This window comes from Gastrolobium bilobum, unplaced genomic scaffold (genome assembly GCF_033153095.1).
Source record: "Gastrolobium bilobum isolate Gb01-03AN ecotype WA unplaced genomic scaffold, APGP_CSIRO_Gbil_v1 utg1409, whole genome shotgun sequence".
Classification (NCBI taxonomy): Eukaryota; Viridiplantae; Streptophyta; class Magnoliopsida; order Fabales; family Fabaceae; genus Gastrolobium; species Gastrolobium bilobum.
Window position 1 is genome coordinate 229189 of NW_026898052.1, and position 8201 is coordinate 237389.

The window sequence follows — 8201 nt, forward strand, 5'->3', positions numbered from 1 at the left end:
ATTTTATTATCTTTTTTAAAAAAAAATAATGATGAAGATTCTCTATTATTGTTTTTCAACCATAGGGAATAGTGATTAAAAAAACAGGCATTATAATTTAGTTTAGTCCCTCATATAGCGAGGCATATTTTTTAAAAAATTGTCATTCAAATAACTACTCTTGATCATTAATTGAGCGTGTATCTATCTATATATATATATATATATAGTTACCGGCTTACCGCTTTAAATAATGTTTATTTAAAATTTATGTTGTCCAACTTTTTTCATAAATTAAAATGTTTTATAGTAGCAAAAACGAAAACAAAATTAAATAAATATATGAATTCAAAATTATAAAAGATATCAATATAATTTTATGGATTTTTGGTCCCATATTTCGACCATGGAAAATATAATATGTCCTTACTATGTTTTTGTCCATGGGTCCTTTGACTCCTTTCTCTCGGCCCAACTGGCTGAACAATGATGATGATTATATCAATTTGGGCTGAACTTGGGCCTTTATTTGTGTGGGTTGAACTTAGCTGGAAACTTGCACTTGAGTTTCGATATCGAAACGAGTTTGTACTTTCCTATTTGCCATTGTTAGTCTTATTCACAGAGAAATTATCGACTGGATTATATTTTTATTTCTGATTTAAAAGTATTTTAGAATTAACGAGATCGAAGTCAAACAATTTTAAAATGCCAGACTAAAATGTACCCAAAATAAAAAAATACGCCAGACTAAAATATTGCTATTGCAATCCTAAAGGAAAGAAAAGTCAAAAGTATTTTTCATGGGTGTTTGGTAGGGGAATTTTATTTTGTTTATTAGGAAAGTGGGGATGAGATTCAAAGGAGATCATGTGTAAAGAATCTTGGAATACAACCACTTCAAAAGTTAGCTCAAAGGATGAGAGTGTCCAAAGTTTTATAAATATCAGATTAGTTGCTCATACAATCAATGTGGGACTATATATCTCAACATCATATTTGATAGAGAATTGGAAAAAATTTACATAAGAAACTTATTTGCATGAGAATGTGATTTGTGTGTAAAACTAAAGGCAGAATATCATCCGATTGATTTTGTCAGCAAACCAAAAATTTGAATGCGAAAATATGGACAAAAATATCCCTCAAAGTGGGTGTGAAAATTTGAGAAATAGAGTCTTCTTTCCATTTTCTCAGCAAGGGTTACTTTCATAATTTCAACCCATTTTTTTAACAATATTTTACTTTCAACTAAATATAAACTCAAGAAATATAAACCAATTTTTTTTATAATATTTTGGCCTACAAAATAATTTTTTTTTTAACTTTTTCAAGAAAACTCACATTTCCATCATATTTTCAATAATTGTAATTTTCTGATAATTCTTTTTTTCCGCTACCGAGCATCCCCTACAAATAAAGATTGTGTTCTATAGTGCGAGGATTTGAATTTGAGAAAACATCTTTCGGTCAACCTGTGATTATCTTAAAAAAAAAAAAAAAAAAAAAACTGCATATTGCATAGATTATAATGAAAAAAAATTATATTGACTTCTGGAATAATAAGAATTTAATTAATTAATATTTTGTCTTCCTTGTACTTCAAAAAATCTTTCGCCTTTTTTTCTTTTTGTCTCATTCCTTGTCTTTTTATAGAAAATATGACCAATCTGAAAAAAGATTTTTTCTCTCTTTAATTGACAATAACGTCACTCTTAATTATTAATGCTCATTGTCAAAATTTAGTCATTAGACAAAAAAAAAAAAAAAGAACAAAAAATTTGAATCCAATAAGAAATTAAGAATACTATTTTAGTCCTTAAAATTACGACTTAGTTTCTCAATTTTAACTTAAGGAGAAATTTGGTTGAGGAGAAATTTTTTTTTACCAGAAAAAAATAATTTCCAGAAATATAATGAAATTTTTTTTTCCTGGATAAGTTACTAAAAGGTATTTGGTAGACCAAATTTTTTTCGAGAATGTTGTGTGATAATTTTTTCACCACATGAAAAAAAATAATTTCACCCCTTTAATGCTATTTTACATAGAAAAAAAAATAATGGGAAAAAAAAAATTTCCTAACCATATTTTTACTTCACCTCCTGCTAAGTATAAATATAAGCAAATAATTTTTTCATCCCATTTTTTTTTTTTTTTGATAACATTTCATCCCATTTTTTTAGGAAATTGTTTTTTCACCTCCTATCAAACATCCCTGGACTGTTTTACACTTGTCGATCAATTTGACCTTCATCATATAAATACCCTTGTTATAAACTTATAACACTTTCCATGAATCTTGCTTTAAACAAAATCAAATTTCGATTAACTAAAAGAAGTATTAATAGCGCTATACTTTTTTCTTTTTTAAATGGGGGCATTACTGGATTAGGTATTGCGTCAATGGGTGAACTTCAAAGATGCATTCACTACATAATGAACCAAATTCATTTTAAGAAAATTAGACATTATCCCTTGTGGTTTAAGTCATTTTTTTAATTTTTATGTTAACTTTGATTTCTGACACAATTCACTTGAGATTTGGGTGAAAATAAAAAATATTACATTCCATTAACTTTATCATCTTGGAAAAAAGAAAATGAATAGTCATCGTTTAAACCAAGTAAAAAGGCTAACTAATTTGATTATATTCTTTGAACCTTCTTTAATTTTTAGGGAGTACGTCTTAATTATCTCCCATTCACATGGACTTCAAAAAATCAAAAGAAATCTTAAGGAAAATTTCATAAAAAAATTTAAAACTCAATAAAATGACATATAATACTGATATTTACGCATATTGTAGAAATGATGACATGAGGGAAGCTTGTATATTTTTGAAATGATAAACTCTGCACTTGGTTGATGTTATAAAATACAATATATAATTTGTTGAAATTTATACCGCTGATTCAATGTTTGTGGATGCTTGATCTAGTTCGTTACATGGACAAATAGATATATAAGCCAAACTAAAAAACACTAAGAGGGCGTTTGGTCGAGAATTTTTTTTTTTATCTGGGAATCTCGATTTTCAAAAATATGATTTTTATATTCAGTTTACGATAATATTTAAAAATTTAAAATTTAAAAAATTCAGTTTCTCGAAAATCCTACAAAATGACACGTACCAAACGCCTAAGGGATGATTAGGAGAGACTGCTTAACAAATTAATGAAGAGGATTGCTTTTTTTAATGAGTTTCTCTTTTCTTATGTCACATGAGGTAGTATCTCTCATGTTATAGACACATCAAGTGGTGGGGCCCACCACTTGTTAAAAAAAAATGACACGAATTTCGATGTCTCACAACATGAGAAAATTATCTCTTGTTGCATGAGAAAATAATTTTCCTTTTTTAATATATATATATATATATATATGTGTGTGTGTTGAAAGATGGAGATTTCAATAAGTATTTTAGCCAAAGTTGTTAACATGCTATTCATTTCTTAAAAAAATAAAAAATTAACTAGACATTTATTCTCAATCCAACTTCAAAAGATTATGTAAAACAAATCAAATTTGATGAATAAAAAGTAAAAATAACAGAAGAGAATAATGCGTAATTTATCTTTGCTGCGTCCGAAATTCGACCTATACATCTCTTTCAAAGTATTAGTCAATTCTTTAATTAACAATGGCTTGTCATATCATATGCAAGCCAGTGTTTCTCAACTTGCTCTTACCAACTAAGCAAATCACGTGTCCTCATTCACCCCGCACATCACCTTGCTCGAAGGCCGAAGCACTATGCAAAAGATACTAATGGTAGGTGATTCAGTAGATGTGTTTTCTTTCTCTTTTGGGAGGGGAAGTTAGTAAAAGGACGATACACTAAAAAAAACAGAAGTAGCATATGTCCTCAATGATGGTGAACACACCATGTGATCGTGAACTAGTAAATTTAATTATAGTGATAAAAACTGACACGTGGAGCCTCAGCCAATACTTACCAACTATATACCACAACCCATGCGTCATCTTTTCTCGTGACCAACATTATGGTTGAACGTTTCCTAAAGATGAGAAACGGTCATGAAGTGCCATTGATTAACGAGATCACATGGTGAAAGACTGAGAGTTTCTCTGTTTGTTCATCAAGAAAAACCCGCAAAGAAAGAAAACACTGTAAATTCTGGCACTTCAATATCCATTCCTAGTTAAATTCCGAAGTAACATAAAAAAAATCATTCTTAAAATTATTGCAAGTCTATGCTGACCCTATACGCCTTTTTCATTTATATATGGGACCAACCACAGACGACAATAAAAGTATGGGTTCTTACAAGTGGTACAAATTGCAACCTACTTTTCTAGGTCTGTTTCTAATGGTTGCAATTGCTCTTGAGTAATAGTATCGACAAGTAGCGCAATAACCTAACTTTATTGAATATGATATAATAATACTATTCGTTTATATATAAATAATAATAATATCCATTCCTTGAATGGAAACCGGTCCCCAATATACCATTAACATCTACTTTTACATATATATAAAGCTTTTGTTTGGATTCATTATATTGTGGAAGGTCAGGTAGGTTTCTCCATTATTGTTGCCAAAGAATAGGCTGTCTATATTCTAGGTTGAGGATGACAAAATGTTTTGATATTTATGGCATTTGATATTATCAACCAAATTTATAATATATTAAACCATTAAATGGGATGTATTTAACAATATTTAGTAATCAGATACTTGATACCTTAAATATTTAAAATCTATATTAATAACAATTATTTTAAATTAAATTTTTTTAACATTTTTTTTTTAATATTATTCATCGATTTATCAATTACTCGGCTAGTCTTATTCAAGACGGGCAGAACCACATATAAGTGGCAAGTTTTAATACAACTGCATTATGAGGAATTCAAGACAATTGATTAAATTGAAACAATTTCTTACCACTTAATTCACATGCTTAGTGGTAAATTATTTTACTTTTATATATTCGTTGGAATACCCATAATCAAGCACTTAAATGAGTAGTGTACTCATCACCCCGACTACATAACACAGTCTTGAAAACTTTTTACGACGGTAGGTGTTTCAAATATTTTGGATTTCGATCCCTGGAGCTTAGAATTTAATTAAGATTTTGTTTATGGCTTTTTGTTTTTGAAATTTGCCTAAAGAAAAAGAAATATCGGATCCAATCCCGTCTGTACACGACTTCACCTTTCATGAACTAGTAACTCTGAACAGGCTAAAGGATAGATTTGTTGAATGCTCGTTTAGTGGCACTGGCTTTACAACTTTGAAATGAAAGTGATATGAGGATTTGATTATATTTTTCTACCTAATAAAAGCACAGGCTTTCGTCATGATATAATGTAGTTGATACTGTATCTTAATGATGATGATAGTTTTTATAAAAGTAAAGGATAAGATATTATAACAATCAATTAGTGTTACTATTAATGTTAGTACCAATCAATTTTACCGTTAGATCGATTATGTTGATCCAATGGTTATATTTATTTCCATCTTTGTATGGTTATGATTTCCCATATTTAATGTGAAAACATTATATATGAAAAACTATAACTATACAAAGGTGAAAATAAATATAAAGTATTAAATATAAAGAATCATAACCATACAAAGATGAAAATAAATATAATCGTTGGATCAACATAATCGATCTAACGGTGAAATTGATTGGTAGTAACATTGGTAGTAACACTAATTGATTGTTATAATATCCTTTCCCTAAAAGTAATGCAATATATTTAAAACAAAAAATGAATAGAACCTTTGTATGACTGTTGAATAAGATAAAATGAAGAAGATAATTAGTTTATCTGCGGCAGACACATTTTTAGTAGGATTCGCATACAGATTCTGATTTTTTTTTTTTAAATGGTATCTCGGATTTGTAGCAGTGACAAACAATTTTATCCGTCACAGATACAACAAACTGAGCCCACTTGTTTTTTTTTAAAAAAAAAAATTCAGGATCCACATGTAAATCCTACTAAACATAAAAATTTTTGTGTGTGTGGCAGACAAAAGTATTTCTGCCACAACTGCAAAAATATTTTTGCCAAAAAATAAATAAATCAGAATCCACATGGAATCCTGATAAAAATGTGTCTGCTACACGAAATAATATTTTTGCATCAACAAAGGAGCAGTATTTCTGTTAGCTTATTTAAGAATTGAATAATAATGTTTAACTCATTTTGACAAAAAAAATTTGCCTGTCTATCAGGTATTTTATTTTTTTAATAATTGTTCATTCACAAACCTTTTGAAATTTTTTATACATTTATTGGATCATATTCTCCGTCCGAAATTTTGAATGACAGATGAAAACTATGAAAATCTGAAGGAAATCATATGGCAGCTTTCTTAATGAAAATTCATGTGCAAGAAACAAAGAGTAAGTTCTACTGATACATTTTGAGATTTTCACGCGTTTCACACATTTCCCCTTTCATTTTAAAAATCACAATAACACTTTAATATATTATCTTTAATAATTTTTTTTTTTTAAATCTCATCTGGCAATCATCAATACCATCACAACTCCACTTGTTTCATTCCATTTGCGATCCCTACCCTGTTATATCTGTTCATATGATTTAAAAAAAATAAATTAAATTGATCATGAGTATTTTTCGATAAGTGCTTAAGATATCTAAGAATATTGTTTCTGAACCAAAACACCTGAAAATTTCATGAAATATTCCTAATAATATTTTATACGATCCCAGAAGTCACATGTCTCATTTCACAACCAACACCCTTCTCTTTCTTCTGAATGATGTCAAATTTTCACTTTTAGTTTTCATTTTTTTAATAAAACTTTTACTTTTAAATCCTTTAATTTCCTTTAACTAACAAAGTGCATGTCACTGTCCTTGGCTCCTTCAAAATTTGTCACTTGCCTCTAAAGCAAAGCAAACTGCCATCTATTCCAACATCAAGAAGACTAGCAAGCTCATGATTTTTGACTAAGAATGAGCAAGGCAGGAATTAGTTTGAAAAATAAATTGCAGGTGACATATATAAGAAATGAAAGCACATATATAGTATATTTGAACGATAATATAGAGGATCTAGAATTATAAAACGGCATGTAAAACTATCAGTTCAGGAAATTTAATGAGCAAGTAATTTATTTATTTTTATAAAAAAATAAAGAAAACAAATATTAATAACCCAATATTTTTTTTTTGGTAACAAATATTAATAACCCAATATTTACTTTTGATTTAACTCTTCCGTTTTCATGTATTTCATTGATAAAAATAAAACTAAAAATAAAAATAAAACTGTAAAGGAACCTAACTTTTAAAAGCTTTTGTTTTATGATAAAATATTAAAAATTAATTTGATATAATTTTTTTCAACTGTGAAAGAATAACTATCGAAGTATCAAATGATAATAGTTCAGTTAGTGCTAGGAAACTGAGCAGGTGAGAATAAAAGTATGTATTCAATATTTTTTAATATCATTTTTAGGAGGATTTTAAAACCTTAATCTCAGGATTCGAATCGAACTAATCGCGAAGCTATGAACCGATTGACATATTTAAAAAAAATAACTACGCAGTTGCACAATTGAAAAAACAAATGTACCATTTCGTTAAAATCTTTGTAATTCTTACTGTTTGGGGGCTACAGATAGGGGAGGCAAAGTGGGCGGCCCGCCCCGCCCCGTCCTACCTCGCCATCAACCCGCCGAAAAATGAGCCAGTCCGCCCCGCCTCACTTTTAAAAGTGGGCTCAAAAACTTAGCCCGCCCCGTCCCGTTTGGCGGGTTGGGCGGGTTAGCCCGCCAGCCCGAGCCTATTTTACACTGACCTGCCTCGACCCACCTATGCCTGCCATCAACCCGCCAAAAAATGAGCTCGCCTCATCCCGTCCCGCTTTTGAGATGGGTTGAAAAACTCAGCTCGCCCCACCCCGTTTAGTGGATTGGGCGGGTTGACCTGCCGAGTCAAACCTGTTTTGCCGACTCTAGTTACAGAGTCGGCCTCAATTAAGTACAGGAAAGGGAAATTAGAGAAAATCATAATGTTCATAATCACTCATTCACATTGACTTTCCATGGGCATGACTAGCATTTCATGGTAAATGATTTAGAGTTAGGTTGCAATGGGTTCAATTAGAGTTAGGTTCAACTAAAGCATTATATTCATTTATTTATGGGCCACCTCTATTCTCCATTGTCAATTTGTCTCAAGCTCTTTGGCACATCCAAGT